This window comes from Mustela erminea, chromosome 2 (genome assembly GCF_009829155.1).
Source record: "Mustela erminea isolate mMusErm1 chromosome 2, mMusErm1.Pri, whole genome shotgun sequence".
Lineage (NCBI taxonomy): Eukaryota > Metazoa > Chordata > Mammalia > Carnivora > Mustelidae > Mustela > Mustela erminea.
The window spans coordinates 25752154-25769446 of NC_045615.1; the positions used below are offsets into that span (position 1 = coordinate 25752154).

The window sequence follows — 17293 nt, forward strand, 5'->3', positions numbered from 1 at the left end:
GTAGCAACCATGGCATCATTTATCTAAAGCATAAATATGTTATAGTTAGTACTAAAAAGTCTATCTACTGTATTAGAATTGATATTATAATATTATTGGTTCTTTTCATTATCTTGCTAACATTTTCTTTTAAGTAGGCTTCACACCCAGCACAGAGCCCAAGGTGGGGCTTGAACTCACAACCCTGAAATCAAGACCTGAGCTGAGATCAAGAGAAGGATGCTTAACTGACTGAACCACTCAGGTACCCCTATATTGCTAATATTTAAAGACTTACTTTCATTTTATAATAAAAGAATGTGTTTATAGTCTTATGTCAGTGATTTTATTATTATCACAACAACATTCTTTACTCTGATATTACACTAGAAAAACTACCTACCATAATTAGCTGTCTTGCCCCAGCATAGAATATAGATTAGAGACAGCTCAAAACTTCAACATCAAAGAAAGGAATGTCAAGCATGCTAAGGCTGGAAAAACTTTGTAAAATCTCACTAACCCACTTTCATTAACTTTCTGGGATGTGAGTTCTTTTTATTTTTTTTTTTTTAAAGATTTTATTTATTTATTTATTTGAGAGAGAGAGAGAAAGCACAGAGGGAGAGTAAGAGGGAGAAGCAGACTCCCCACTGAGCAGGGAGCCCTGCACTGGGACTTGGTCCCAGGACCCTGGGATCATGACCTGAGCTGAAGGCAGACGCTCAACTGACTGAGCCACCCAGGCGCCCCTGGGATATGAGTTATTAAAAGGTTCACAACTGAAATTGAAAAGTTAATAGCCTATCCTATCACAGGTATTATGAATTAAAATAGCATGTATGCCCAGCATCTACATTTTCCCTAGGCAAGCAGGTGGCAGTATTGATCAATGAGCTATTTCCCACTCTTAACTCATTAATTAAGCATTTATTTAGCATCTAGGATTTGTCAGGCACAAGACAGTATATAATTAAGAAAAACTTTTTTTTTCATCCATTGAATTTATGACACAGAATAGGGTCATCTATACACATCTGACTTTTAGAACTCAAACTGAATTAGTTTCTTGAGAATATGTAAAATAAAACAAGGTGAGCCAGATTTAGTTTGAAATTACCATCCAGGTAAACAAATAGAGATATTACTGCATTAGAAAAAAAATCACAAACTATATATAACTTTAAAATAAACTTGTTTTGGTAGGGGGGTACTGCTTATAATAATAATATACAAAATCCTAACCTAGTAAATCAAAATGCAAATCACAACACAGCTCAGACTGGTTTGAAGAATTTTTAAGATAATTATAATTGTAGGAGTAGTACTTTCATAAATTTTTCTTTTTCTTGAAGCTTAAGGTATTTATAACTGTATTTATAAAAATGTAGTTCATAAAGATTTGATACAAATAAACTGTAACATTAATTCAAAAACATTAAGAGTTTTTTCATCCCTTCTAATTAGACCAATTAGTTATTAGATAAACATATGCATATGTATATATACACACACACACACACACACACACACACACACACAAACATGTAAAGTTTGATACAATAATGTAAGTTGATTTTTATTTATCCCAGACACAGAAGAAAACAACGAAGATGGAAGTTTTGCTTGTTTGCTCTTCTGAAATTCATACTGTTATAGAGTTATCAGACTTAATACATGTACCAAAACATTCCTTACAATACTTCTGTAAAGACAAGTAACACCTGCAATAATTTGACAAAGTTAGTAAGTCACTCCAGAATACATCCTGATTTATTTAGAAATCAATTAATCTTTATATCTCATGCTTCAAATCCAAAAAAAACTCTCAGCAAGCATCTCAAATTCATATGTGAACATTTCCTCTCAAAATTTTATTATAAATTTTTTATAGTAATTCCCTCAATAAAGTAAGGAAAATATAAGAATAAGGTTGACTTCAAGAAAAATGAAGCAGCAAATATGACCCAGGAAAGAAGTTACACATGAAGAAAGAATGAAATCAACTTTCCATCAATATAAGACCTAAAACCCTATTTACGCCAGTACTTTCTTTATCCAGTTCTATATTTATTGGGGCTGGTTGTAATGTTCTGATTTCAGAAAATTTTTCTATAGGTGCGGTATATCAATCTTACATTTTGTACTAAAATAACCTTTGAGGCACCTGGGTAGCCTAGGGTTCAGCCTCTGCCTTCAGCTCAGGTCGTGGTCTTGGGATCCTGGGATAGAGCCCTGCATCCAGCTCTCTACTCAGTGGGGAGCCTGCTTCTCCCTCACTCTCTGCCTGCCTCTCTGCCTACTTGTGATCTCTCTCTGTGTCAAATAAATAAATAAAATCTTTTAAAAAAGTAAAGTAAAATAAAACAACCTTCCACTTTAAGGTGTGTTTAAAATTCTGGAATTAATTTATTACATTAGTCATGACTTAATTTTGTCATGACCAAAAAGTTCTGAAAAAAGGACTAAAGGCTAAGAAGTAAAAAAAAAGTCATGTGTACTGGATCAATAACAACAAAAAAATTAATATCAGGAAGCCATACGTTTAGAACTAAAAGGGAACTTGGAAGTCATCTAATCTAATTCCCCTTCATTTGTGAAATGAACATAAGCTTTGGAATTGGAGAAACCTGAATTTAAATACCAGATTTGCCATTATTAGAGTGAACACTGGTAGGGGTTATTTGACCTTTATGAGTTCTGGTTTTTGTAATGGTAATTACCATCTACTTTACCAACCTAACCCACAGTCATTGTGAGGACCTAGGAGATGCCCAGAGTATAACAGATATCCTATAAAATAATAACTGTTATTAACAGGAGAGAAAAGTGAGGTAGAGAATTAAGTGCCTTGCTTAAAGTTATGTAGCTGTATTAGAACCTTAGACCTTGGTCCCAAGTTCACTACTTTTAACTGATTTCTATTAGATATGTGACAGCTCAAGTTAAGCAAAAAAAAAAAAAAAAAAAAAAAAAATCAGACATTGCTAAAGAGGGGAAAAATTACATTTTGCAAACAGCAATTACATATGCAAACTATAACTAAATCTTGGTTATTCAGTTCATGGAATAATTATCTGGGTCCATATGACTATGCTTCTGCTACATGTGGGAAATCTGAAGCAAAGACATGGTAGCGATTGAGGAAAAGGTGACAGAACCTGAAAGATTTAATTTAAAAATAATTAAGAAATAACCACCTATATCCCAATATCTGTAAAATCCTACTGAGGACAAATAAAAACATTACAGTAATAACCTTTCTCTCCCCAAGATACTTAAAATCCAGCTTGTAAGACAAGAAACTAATAGAAAACAGTATCTATCAAGTGCCAAATTGGATAGTTTAGGAGGTCAGAAAATAAAAAATAATTCCAACAGTCTGAAAATATCTCATATAAAATGCTTTTGTTTCTAAGCTTAAAAGACAGAAATTTGGTAGATGTTGAGGAGAAAAAAGGAAATCATCCCTTGTGGGCCAAAGATATATGTGGAACTACCACTGTCATTAGCTTGAAGAATTAACATCATCTGTAAGTCTTCTAGTAGTCAGTCTTACAAGGTTCATCAGAGCATAACCTATTTAGCAATATATCTCCATATACAAACATTAAATATTATAATTAAAATATTCTTTAACTTACTAGTAATGGTTTCTTCAAAAGTACTTTCTGCCATGACTCATTCTCCCATTTTAGGTATAATATGTGTCTTTCTGTACAAGAAGAACTTTACTGTGTGGGTGTAAAGACTGTTGACTTTTTATTTAGTTATAAACACTGACTAATAGGGGTCCTTCTGTTTCAATAGGCACTTATACAAGATCATACACACAAGCAGCTTGTACTCAAGGGGGGACTGGTGCAGAAAGAAGAGATTTCTTAAATAAATACTCATTCAAACCTTATAATCTCTCCCAAACTTGATGAAAAAAACAATAAAGAATGTAATTCAAGGCAGTAGGATACATAATTCATTGACTTTCACCAAAATGTTGGAAAAGGACATCTGATGTTAAGAAAAAAAAATGCATGACTTGCTTGGAAAATTAAACATCTTGTTTTACATCCAGCCCTTTCTCTTCATGGCCTGCCCCTCTAGCCCCCAAACTCAAAGCCTCCTTTTAAGAAAAATTCTTCATTGTAAAAAATTTTCAAGTCATAGAAACTGTTCATCATGTCCAGAACTAGGAAAAGGGCTACTGTAAAGTAGAAGGTATGTAAGATTCAAACACATGATATAAAGTATGGTACTTTATAGAATAAATATGCAAATATTAAGTATATGTGTATGTATGCCTAGAGAAAAGCCTATGTAAATACATAAATATATTCACAGTGGTCATCTAAGTGCCTTAATAAGAAGACCTTTCTCCTCTTTTTTTTTACCTGCCAATAAATAAATTTACTTGCATAACCTTTGAGCACCTACTCTGCTAATAACTGTTCTAGGCTCTAGGTATAAGATGGCAAACAATGCAGATGAGCTTTCTGCTCTCACATAGTTTACATTCTAGGAGAAGGGGGAGACACATAATAAGTAGACAATACATGAGTAAGATAATTTCATATAATGCTTAATTTTAAGAGATAAATAAAACAGGGTGCTATGAAAGATGTAGGTACTAAGGGTAGTAGAGAAGTGTGGCTAATTTTGAATGGCATCACCCAGGAAACAACTGTTAAGTCAAAATGAAAGAGTAGCAGCACCTAGGATCAGCAAGAATAAGGCCAGTCTGGCTAGGATGGTGTGCCGGGCACAAGATGATGTCAGACAGATAACCAAGGGCCAGATCATGTAGGAGGATCATGGTCAAGAGTTCGGATTTAACTCTAAGTGCAATGTGACCTCATTAGAGGATTTCTAGAATGAGAGTAAACACAAAAGAACTTCTCTATGTATTTTTGCCTATATTATTTTTTATACTTTCAAAAACGCATATAAAATTAAAGATTGCTCACAAAATAATTCTCACTGGCTGAAATTAGAAATACAGAGACAATATATAGCTGTATTTGAACTCTTTCAACTCTTTCATCCAGCAATTACTTTTCCATTTCCTCATACTTACTCTCCCACTGAGCGCCTTTCCCAAAAGGTTCCTAAACTTAGGAAAGAGAATTGGAATAGCAAATAAGACTTAGTTTGCACCATGTGCCAAGCACTATCCTAAATCTTTATAGCAGGTAACTCAATTCTATAAGAATGGAGGAGTATCTACTATATCATATCTCTATTTCCTTGCTCTTCTACTTTCTATGTTCTGATTTTATCTTTACATTTGATAATTTACTCTTTTTGAGAAAGACAGAGATGTTGGGCTCAGATCTCTGTAGATGGATCTGCCAGCCTTCTTTTAGCAAATGTCTACAATGGTGAAAGACATGGTTACCTTAGTTATTAGAGACAAAAGGATTTTACCCAAGGTATACTTTTTACTTCTCTGTGATCATAAAAAATTCCAGAAAATAATCACAGAATCTCAAAGTTGGAAAAAGCCTTCCAAAAGCTTAGTACAGCCTCATGTACAACCCTACTTAGGTACACCCTTATTAGCATGTAGTCATCCAAGATCTGCTTAATCTAAAATACATGTTTTTCTCAATTCGGTAATCTTTTATTGGTTTGCTTCCCAATTCTGATAATTATGTCCAATTATAAAATTTGACGAGCAGATACATAAAGTCCAGATTCAAACTTATTACACTTTTTAAAATATAGCCTCTCTTCTCATCTCAGTCATCTTACAAAATCTCCAGAAGAATTTAAAATAAGAGGGGATAACTTTAACCAATCTTTTTAAAACTCTAGCTATGAATCAAAGTCTGTGGACTAGGACTTATTTCACTTATTCAAAAACACTTAATAATTCCATATTGGTGGTAGGCCACTAAGAAACATAAATCACCCCAGGTTCTTACTCTGCAAAGTATGCATTATGGTGAGCTTTAATCAATTCTTTACTTACTTTAGAGTAGCTTGCCTACTCTTTAAGTATCTGTGTTTGATACAGCTGTCAAGTAAGGAGGGAAGAACCCAGTAATCATGCCCTACTACATTTAAAAAGGAGGATTCTAAAGATTCATTTTAGAAACATCAATTTACATTTTAAAATAATTACTGTATATATAATTTAACAAACTGCATTCTTTGCTTTGAAAGAATCAAGAATTATCTGACTGGCATAATGCCGACATGATCCCCTACCTTTTTAGGAACTTCCAACAGACTATAAAGATTCAGTATATAAAAGCAGAGTACAAAAAAAAGGCTGCTCGAAATAGATGGGTCATAAATGTGGTTTGACATAATTTTGCCTGTCATGGAAATATTTTCAAAATAACTATTCACCTGAAAAGGTATACGATCTATAGTAGTTTTTTATTCACAGTGAACCGTAAGATCAATGGTCAGGAACACTTTGACATTTTGGCAAAACCACTATAATAGAAATATTTTATTTATAAGTTATTTTCTTTATTAAAAAGCTATTTCATATTTAAGAACGCATTTATCTGTAAACACTCAAGACTTCCAAATGTTTAAAAATTAACTTTGAAAGTCTGCCACACATGATACATGATTCTAAAAAGTTCTTTCTGCAGGATGGATATCGTGAGCTTTCTTCCAGCTGTGTGAACTCCTGGTATATAATGATGGCACAATGAGTACCAAACAAATGTGCACTACAATTTAAAAACTTCTCTGTGCATACAGCTGGTCCACTGAGAACCATTACAAGGTGATTTGAGAACACTCCTGAAAAACTGAATCTTCAATTCTTTTTAATTGAGTCAATACATGTTCAAACTCTTAAACATGAAAAAAAAAAATCCTATGAGGAATAGCTTAACTATACTAAAGCACATAAAGTCAAAGTTAGCAAAAAGATGTTGAACTATGGAATATTCTTAAAGTTGTAATATTCTGTTAGCTCTTGGGATAAAGACACACACACACACACACACACACACACACACCCCTCTTCATTTTCAGCCTTTCCTTTAAAGTTATTCTATCAAGAGACAAATATTAAGAACATATTTTTCAAGAGATGTTAAATGAAGACATGGTAATCATCATGATCACAATGTAAAGAGATTAAGATTAAATGGTATTTTAAAGATATTTTTACTCAACTAGCTTTTGCAAAAAAAACAGATTTTGTTAGACCAAGATGTAATTTACTCCCAACCAATTCATTTATTTCAAAGACTTTAACTTTGTGAAATGTATTACACTTGTTTTTCCACATAGGTAGTGTAGAAAAAGGAAATTACTGTTAGAAAAACTTATGGTGAGCCTCTAAACCCAAATTCCACTGCAATATTATTAGTTTCATCCAAATGAATCCTGCCCCATATAATGGTTTCCTGTTTTCTAAACAATGAAACAAGGTGGGAGAAAGAAAACTAAACAGTGATTCAAACATTTTATTTTGAAAGATCTACATCTGCTACATTCAAGAAATATCTAGCCAGGGTTCTTGAAAGCCAGGCACTAAGCAAAAAGTAGCAAAACTGAGCAAGATGTCATCTCTATCCTGGAAAAACTACTAATTTGGGTGGAACGACAGTCAAATAGATTTTTAAAAAAGGACAAATCAATGTAATTGGTAAAGGAAATTGCTCAATTTATATGACAATGCATAGAGCTAGAAAGAGGAAGAGATATTTCCAAGAAACAGAAGGTAATATTTTAAACCTAAAGAAAAAAGGGAAAATAAACAATACTACACTTAATTTGAGTGCTCCTTTACTGCCCACCATTAAAAATATCATAAACTATTCCAGCTTAAATAAGCAACTGTTTTAAAAAATAAAGTTTTCTTAAGAAAATGAAGCATACAGAGAAGAGAACTGACAGGCACTCTTCTAGATGCTTACATAAAATTCACTGAAGCTATCTAATGACTGCATGAAGTAGGTACAGTCTTTCAGATGAGGAAACAGGTGCCGAGAGCTCAAGTAACTTCCCCAAGGGCGTACAACCATTATAGGGTGGCTGGGATTTGAAGACAGGCAAATCTTGGTCTCCTGTTTACAGAAAATGATAATAGGGTTTTCTACCTACAAAGCAGTAAGTATTGGTAGTTAATAAATCTCTAGGATGTTTCCCAAGCAATTTCAGTATGCAGATGTATGATGTGTGCATGAAATCTATGTTAGAGTCATAACAGACACAGAGAAAGAAGAGACAAATTAGATAGCTAATTGAGTACTCTGATATACTTTACTGTTAGGAATTTATCAAGAGCAGCTTGACAAAGAATTAATACACTACTGCCAGGGCCTCCTTGGTGAAGGCCTGCTCCCATTATCTTTGACATTATATTGAGGGTAGGTAGCCATTGGTAGGCAGAGTGAATGAAAATCTATCTGATGACAGGTACTTACAGTAATACATGCATTTTTGCTTCCTTTTCTAATCGTTCCCCCACAAGAACTATTTTTACCCTCACTCCCTCATGCATTTTTCTTTATATCTCTAAAACATGAAATAATGAAAAAGAGTTGAGAACAGAATACAGCAAAGTATCTCATTGGAGCCTCCTTTTGAAAGAGATAGTAGGTCTTTCTCCCTTACCCAAGTTATCTGAACACTATAGAAACCTGGCAAAAGTTATGTATCCCAATACTAAAGAAATGTTTTAAATGTTCTCATTGGTTATTACAACTCCAAAACATTTAACAGGGAATTATGACTCCCACTTGGTTTTGACTTTTTTAGTTTAGTAGACAGCCTAAAAATATGTGACTTGTTAACTAAGTAACAGTGTGGGGGGTATTTTTCGGGGTATATATACAACATATGCTTCAATATGTGGTTATACTTTGGTCCTGCTTCTTAATTTCATCACACAGATCTTTTTGTAAGGACCAATCCATCTTTAAAAAATGTGAATTTGATCCATGTGTGGTTATCACTTCCTAGGTATAAACATCAGTTCCGATACATGCATATCTCTGTGATTCTATCCTATACTGTTTCAACTAATTATGTGTATTCTACCTGGGATACATAATTACAACAAATGTAGGTTTAAATGGTTATTTTAATTTCCTGCAAACACTCATTCAGTTGTATTTATTTGGATGCCTATCATACACAAGTTAAGGACAGTCTCAGCTTCATGGCTGGGAGCTTTTATAGTGTGGTAGGAGAGGAAGATAATGAAATAAAACAAAGTAGAGATAAAATTGGCAGGTAAATGCTGCAGTGTTAAGAAAATGCATTATGTTAAGGTTTTTACCTAGTCTGGGGGTTCAGAGAAGACTTCTCTGAAGGAATGACTAAAATGTGTTGTGGTGGGGGAAGGGTACCCCTATGGTTATAGAATAGAGGTTCTATGGCAAGTACAGAATGAGGCTAGAGGAGTAGACAAGGGCTAGATTATGCAAGACCTCATAAAGGTCTTTACCACAGGAGTAAAGAAAAGCTTATGCTGGATGTTGGTCAGGGGAAGGAGGTAATCAGATACGCCACTTGAAAAATCATTCTAAATGTAATATTAAAACCAGAATGGAAGTGAGAGTGGATGTGGCAGAGATTATGTGAGGAAGTTATTCCATGACACCAGGCAAGAGAGAATAGTTGCTTAGACTAGCTGGGTGAAACAAAGATGAATAGAAGTGAACATTTAAGAGATATTTAGGACATAAAATGAATAGCATTTGGTGACAGATTGATTAGTTGTGAAGAATAAAGGAGGAGGAGTTTATCAAGGATGAGACCCAAGTTTCTTATGCAACAGGATGGGACATGAAAGAGGATACTAGACAAGAGTCAGACACTAGACAAGTTTGCTTGTTTTTGTTTTCTGGGGTAGGGAGGATCACGAAGTCCATGATTGGTCATATTTGGTTTGGTCATATCCAGGTGAGGAAATCATGCTCCAGGTAGCTCTGGGAACTGAGAACAAAGGTCTAGACTGGAGATAAAAACATGGGAATCATCTGTGTATAGGCCTTCTCCAATTTCCTTCTCAGAGCTACCTTCTCCCCATTCTAAAGCTGTTAATCACAGTACTTGAACCAATGCCTTGTCAGAGTGTAGACACATTATTTGCCCATCTTCCCCATTAAACCCTAAGCTCCATGAAAGCAGTGACCACTTTCATTTTGGTTCTTTTACCTCAGCTGCTTATGTAGTCCTTACACTTATCAGGGTATCAATAAATAATATTTACATGAGATAATGAACAATGTAACATGCACCTTAATCAATATTGACAGAATTACAATAACTGGAAATTACTGATTTGAAATTATGTGATTTGAAAAACTCATAATTTTCATTATAAGGAAAGGTGATACAGGTGAACACATCTTATAAATTTATTATTTATTTAGTGCTATGTTAATATATAATATTATTTGTAGTATCTTATATAGCTATATACATGTATTTCCCCTTCAGGGAAAAATAATAAAATTTTCTAGATATTTACCAATTACCAATGAAAGCATAAACCAAACTGGAAGAAAATACAGTTTGATATACAACAAAAATGCAATTATCTTCCTGTACCTTTAAAAATGCCCAACAGAATACAAACTTTTACTATTCAAAGGGCCATACACGCTTTTAACATTAAATATGTACATCATTTCCCACAAATCTCAGTTAAAGTATTTTATTTATTCATTGGTATTAACTCAACAGATAGCATTTTTGTATCTCCATTTTACTGATAAGAAATCTGAAGCATGAGGGGCGCCTGGGTATCTCAGTGGGTTAAAGCCTCTGCCTTCAGCTCAGGTCATGATCTCAGGGTCCTGGGACAGAGCCCCACGTTGGGCTCTCTGCTCAGCAGGGGGCCTGCTTCCTCTCTCTCTGCCTGCCTCTCTGCCCACTTGTGATCTCTGTCTGTCAAATAAATAAATAAAATCTTAAAAAAAAAAAAAGAAATCTGAAGCATGAAAGTTTTTGAGAGTTATCAAAAGCACAATATTTGCTTTAAAAAAAGGAAAAAACAATCTTTGGTAGTATGTATTTTACTCTCTATGAACAAAGTAACAGGCTAAGTGCCATTTCCATTAAAATTAAATTGGATACTACATATTTTACATGTGATTGGCTATTTTTATTTTGCTTTAGCTGCTTTTTATCAATCTCCCACTGAAACAGGATCTACCAAGAAACACTACAGTTAATGAAAAGGGTCAAAAGGAATAAGATCCCACTGAAATACTTTTTTAAGCTACTGATAATTATTTCATTACTACTTCATTTGGTTTTGTGAATATGAAAAGCATGTAATAATAATTTTAACAAGCGATTCATTCTGGGGCATACCATTCACTTCTAACTTTGAATGGAGATAGAACATAATTCATCTTAAACTTCAATGGAGTCAACAATACAAAAAGAGGCATTTCTAAATTTTCTTTTGTTTTCATCTTCTAAGAAATATTTCAACACTTATATATTAAATCTGAAAACATATTACATTGCTCAAAGTTTATATACTTTTGTATATAATCACAGTATGGGAATTTTAAGTAAATATATTGAAGATATACAGTGTAAGATGATGACAGACACTAGCAAGCAGTTTCAATGCTCTTTAAATTACATTAAAGAGAAAATATCCTAAAATGAAAAAGGAAAACTGATAAAAAATGTTTTTAGAAGAGGCTGTGGTTGGCCATTTATTACTTTTTTGTATTAGAGTTAATTAATATTCTAAAAAGGTCTACAAAACGCTGAACAACCTCTCAAGCTTTGAATTCATGGCACTGACCTTAGGACTTTCTCAGAATGATTTTTAATGCATCCTGTTATTAGTAAAACCTGTTCAAATACATGCCCCATCTGCCAACACCCCATTTGCAAAAGAGCGTCTTATTCTTGTAGACAGTACAACTTCTGCTTGCTTCCTTCTCTTCTCTACATACCAGCTGTATGGTAATGAGTATGAGCAGCTGAAAATACTGCACGATAACAAAGCTAATATGAAAACGGCAGAACACCACTTCCCCTCAATGCAGCAGTTGCAGCATGAACACTGCAGATAAGCTACTATACAGAGGTCGGGTGGGTGAGAACTTCATTTGTGTGTATTGGGGGAACTGGGGGGGCAGGGAATACACATTTGTGTGTGTGCATGTTCGTCCACATGCATGTGTGTTAAATATGGGGTTTCCACATAATTAAAAAATAAAGAGAACTAAGAGCAGTACAGGGTACCAAAGGAAGATCTAAATTTTTAAGCACTTTTGTTAAGACTTGTGAATCAATTCTTTGAATGTTTTAAGTCTCAATTCTTATGTAGTCATGATATTCCAGGGACCATTTTGACAAGGTAGTTTTCAAATATGTTAACAAGTATGTTCCATTTCCTAATTAACTTATTTTGGGGCCTCTAGGGAAAGAAATGGAGTCAGAGCTTAAGATCATAATGGAAACTATTTGCTAGACGTTTTAGCAACCAACATGTGAATCAATAAATTCTATTTTTAGTTCTTATATAGCAATTTAACTTGTTTTAATATAATGGGCATTTGAAGCCAACATATTTATTCTAAACATCTGAGAGACTCCAAACAAAATAATAAGATAGCACATATTACCTTAATTTAGTAAGACATAATGGGGTTAACTTTTATACATATGATAGTCACACTGAATGAATCTACATAATGTAAGTAGAACCAAATCACATTAACTTTTTATGTGCAGTAGCTTTCCATTTAGAGATTAACAGTCACTCAGGAAACTATTTAAGAAAAATGACTGTTCAAAATTGGTACTATACATTTTTGAAGAAACGAAAAATGAAAAAATATTCAAAACACTAACCATTAGTAAAAGAAATATTATTATCATGTCAGGAGAATTGCCATTTTAATCAACATATCTAAAAAAAAAAAAGTCTTGTGAACTTCACAACAGTTTTTAAGTTCTTCTTGCAGAACCATACTTTCTATAGGTTATTTCATTTTATTCTTACAATAATCCTATGAAGTAGGTACTTCTATCTCCATTTTACAGATGAGGCTTAGTAAGTGGTGAAGCTAAGAATGTAATCCTAAGTCTAAATGATTCTATCATCTATGCTGTTAAGCACTCTGCTATTCTGCTATAAACTTCATAAGGGTGAAGATTTAAGTCTGTGCCATTCACCAATGCCTAAAGCCGTCCTGGAGTTATAGATTGAATAAGTGGAAAAGAAAACTACTCAGTTGTTTCTGAGTGTAAATCAATTTTAATGGGAAAAAAACTATCCATTTTGTAATAACCTAATCATTCTGATACTGAAAAAAAAATACCACTTAAAGAATCTTAAAATAAGATTGTTTAGTAATCCAAGTTTTGTTCACTTGTCAGATTGAAAAATTAAGTCCTTATTAAAAAATTCTCATAGTTAAACATCCATTTTTGAAAAGGTTGGTACCGATAGAATGAGAGCAAAATTGCACTAATTTCAGTGCTCACTTTGGCAGCACATATACCAAAACTGGAATGATACAGAGAAAATCAGCATGGCTCCTGCACAAGGATGACACACAAATTCGTGAAGCATTGCATACTTCTTTTTTTTAAAAAAAGAGCAAAATTGCACTAATTTTAGCATTTTGTCTATTTTTGCAAATCCACTTACATGTCCTCATTTTTACTGTCTAACAATAAAAGTACATTTTTCTTATTAACTAGCTTAACATATTCCTTGACTTCGAATATAAATCAGGGCCATGAGTTTCCATAATATAAAAACTTTGGTGTAATATATATAAGAACCTAAATTGAAAGAATTGTTTGAACTTAAACAGTCCCATTCATCCTTTAAAATGTAAGACATACAGCTAGCTACATTTTTGGAAAGAACAAACTTTTAACACCACTTACTGATTCAAAAATTCCACAAATTCAGACAAGATTTACAAAAACAGTATTATACTGCCCCTACATGTTCAAACTAGTAGCAACAATGACATTTTAAAATCCAAAGTGATAATGCAGAGATTTCTGTGGATTATTGAAAAGCTGTTTAAGCTTAAATTGCTCCCAAGTGAACTATATGAAATCACTCACACATAAAAATGTAATTAAATATAGAAATAACCCACAAGTTTCTATTTTCATTTTCAATACTAGGAAGGAGAAAAATTTAAGAGTTCATCCAATATTACATTTTTTCTCTCAAAACTGATTTCTCTATTATTACATGTAAATATCACAGAATAACAAAAAACAAATAGCTATCCATGTGATTTTAGAGTCAGTATTAATTTGATAATGTTTGAGAAATACTTGCTCCTACTTGCTTTTCCTCTAGACCTACATAAATGTCAATAAAGTTTATAAATATATGAATATTTATATAAAGACTACCAAAGTTACAAGAGAAAACTTGATTAATCTCAGATTTACTATTTAAAAATATCTATATTCTCACTGTTTAGGAATAAAACACTATGTAGGCAAATAAAGAGATATGCTGCATCAAGAGGTAAATGGAATGTAAACTGCAGTAACTGAATTCTAACTCCTAACATTTAGAATGTTGTTGACTTTACCACAAATGCTAGTCCTTTCTGCCATTACTTCTATGGTGAAATTTCTATCATATTAAAAACATCTTGGGGTGCCTGGATAGCTCAGTTGGTTAAGCGACTGCCTTAGACTCAGGTCATGATCCTGGAGTCCCAGGATCAAGTCCCACATCGGGCTCCCTTCTCAACAGGGAGTCTGCTTCTCCAGCTGACTTCTCTCCTCTCATGCTCTCTTTCTCATTCTCTCTCTGTCTCTCTCTCTCTCAAATAAATAAATAAAATCTTAAAAAAAAAAAAAATCTTAGGGGCACTGGGTGGCTTAGTCAGGTTAAGCATCTGCCTTCAGCTTGGGTCATGATCCCAGGGTCCTGAAATTGATCCCTGCATCGGGCTTTCTGCTCAGTGGGGATGCTGCTTCTCCCTCTCCTACTTCCACCACAGGCATTCCCTCTCTTGCTGGCTCTCTGTCAAATTAGTGAATAAAATCTTTAAATTATCCCTATCATTATTTATACCTACCATAAACATATCTACTAAAAATTATATCTGCCATTATTTAACTGATTTATATGTGAAACACACATTAATTTATGCAGCTTTCCACAAGTCAGAAATAGGGCCAAGAACTCTAATCTGACCCAGGAACAATCCAGAAAGCGATCACTAGGTGAGCCTGGTAGGATATTATTGAAGTTTTCTTCCAAGAATATGAAAAAATGAAATAAAATAGAATCATATTTAATCTTTCAGAACCTCAAAATACTATTCTGTGCTAGATACTATCTAACAGTATTTGAAAACCAATAGATTATACATATCAATAAAGTCACCAAGCCAGAGAAAGTGTGCATCAACGTATGCATGCATATGTATGTAGGTACCCACATATACATACAGAGAAACTATAAGACAAATTACCACCAGATGATTTAGAAAAGTGTACCACAGAATGAAGCAGTCTGGTGACACAATGTATACTGGAACAGACCAAACATGTTGTCCAATCGTAGGCAGAATTCTCAGGGTCACTAAAATGTTAACTTATATAAAAGGTTGGACTTTTTCTGCTTTGTTCACTAATATATCTGAAGTGCCCAGAACTTTGTTCACTAATATATCTGAAGTGCCTGGCAATTAATGGATGCTTATCTGTTGAATACATTAATTAATCCATGTTCCTCTGACTTAGATGTGACTACAAAATGGGGACAATGAGATACATCTCTCAGAGACAGAAAAGCATCTGTAGCCTCCTTAAAGGAAGGAAGGTGTCTGCCTTACTCATCTCTGTTATAGTAGCAACACATACAGGGAGTATGCCTAATATATATTAGAAGAACAAAAACTAATTTAGTAGTATTAATTTTCCATGAAGTAAAAAAGTGACGGGGGTTCTCATTCCTCATTTAATGAATATGTCTGCTAACGAGAGTTACATTTCTCACTGAAGAAAAATAATATATAGGCTCTGAACTACCATATTATATGGAGCTTAGTAAAATTTAGGTATTCATTTATATAATGTATGTTTTAAAGGATTTAAATATGCATGCACTCAGAACTTAAGGCTTTAACTATTTTGACATTTCAAAGAATATTCCATTTTTTTGTATGTGGGTGACAGCTGTAAAACTCAAAGGTCTGTGGAGTTAGTTCCACAATTTTAGAAAAAGCTGTGTTGCTGACTTCAGAACTTTTTGGAGTTTAGAAAAGTAATATGGTGCATATATTACTGAACACTTCCAGTATATTATACATTAATATTTTTGCAGGAAGTTCACGAGTATTCAAATAATAAAACTGATTATCTTAAGTTACTTAGAGTTAGGTTTGGCTAACTTTAAAAAAAATTCTTAGCTCTCAGGGCATGCTGGACATCTGGTCTGTGAACATGGGACAGTGGGCAGCAAGTTTATTTTTTAGCATATTTTTCATCTGTCTCCCATACTACATCTTAATAGCCCTTGCCCTGTGATGTTAAAGTAACTAAACTATTTGAACAGATTGTTATCTATCAACAACAGGGATAAAAATTCAAGGCAGTTATTTCTACAATGTAGTTGTAGACTTACACATCACATTATAATTTGTTTTACATTCATATCTGACAATTGAGGTACACATAATAAGAGGACATCACTTGATGATAAAAACATCTAGAAAGCAATGTTGTTAGTAATAAGATACTAAAGCCATCATGAGCTGTGGGACCAAAGTAAGAATTATGTATTTTAAAACCAAGGATTACACAGCAAAAGTTACCCCTTACAACACATGGAAACTAAGGATCTGTTCACTCAACAACCTTACCAAGGTCAGTTTACCACAGTGTTTGTGATGCTAGAGCCAGATGCCTGACATAGAATCTCCGCTCTATCACTTATTAACTCTAGGGCACATTACTTACCTTCACTATGCCTCAGACTCCTCATCTGTAAAATAGGGATACTATAGTACAACACCCACTTTACAAGGTTATCTTAAGGGTTATATGAGTTCATACGTGGAAAGTATAGTGCTTCCCCTGCATCCCAAGTTAGACTCTATACTATTAACCCTATTTTACTGTCATCAAAACACTAACATTAGTGACTATTTTCTGTTTCCATAAAGTAAGCTCCATGAGGACATGGCCTCCACCTAGTTCACTGTTATAGCCATATAACTATAGAAAACTATAGAAAACTATAGAAAACTTTGCAGCTCTGTTCCGAGTGCTCAACACATATTTTCTGGCTGACAGTAATACTGATAAATGTCATGTCAAGACATAAGCAATAATTTGCAGCAGTATAAGTGTGAAATGTGAAAAGAAG

The 17293-nt window shown here is 33.7% G+C and overlaps 1 protein-coding gene and 1 non-coding gene across 6 annotated transcripts in view; one reads left to right on the forward strand and one right to left on the reverse strand.

Moving 5' to 3' along the window:
* Window positions 1–17293, reverse strand: part of FBXW7 (F-box and WD repeat domain containing 7) — a 233573-nt gene that overhangs the window by 36694 nt on the left and 179586 nt on the right. The window lies entirely within an intron of this gene.
* Window positions 13412–13518, forward strand: LOC116585386. The gene has a single exon (XR_004283586.1). It is a non-coding gene; the product is annotated as a U6 spliceosomal RNA (small nuclear RNA).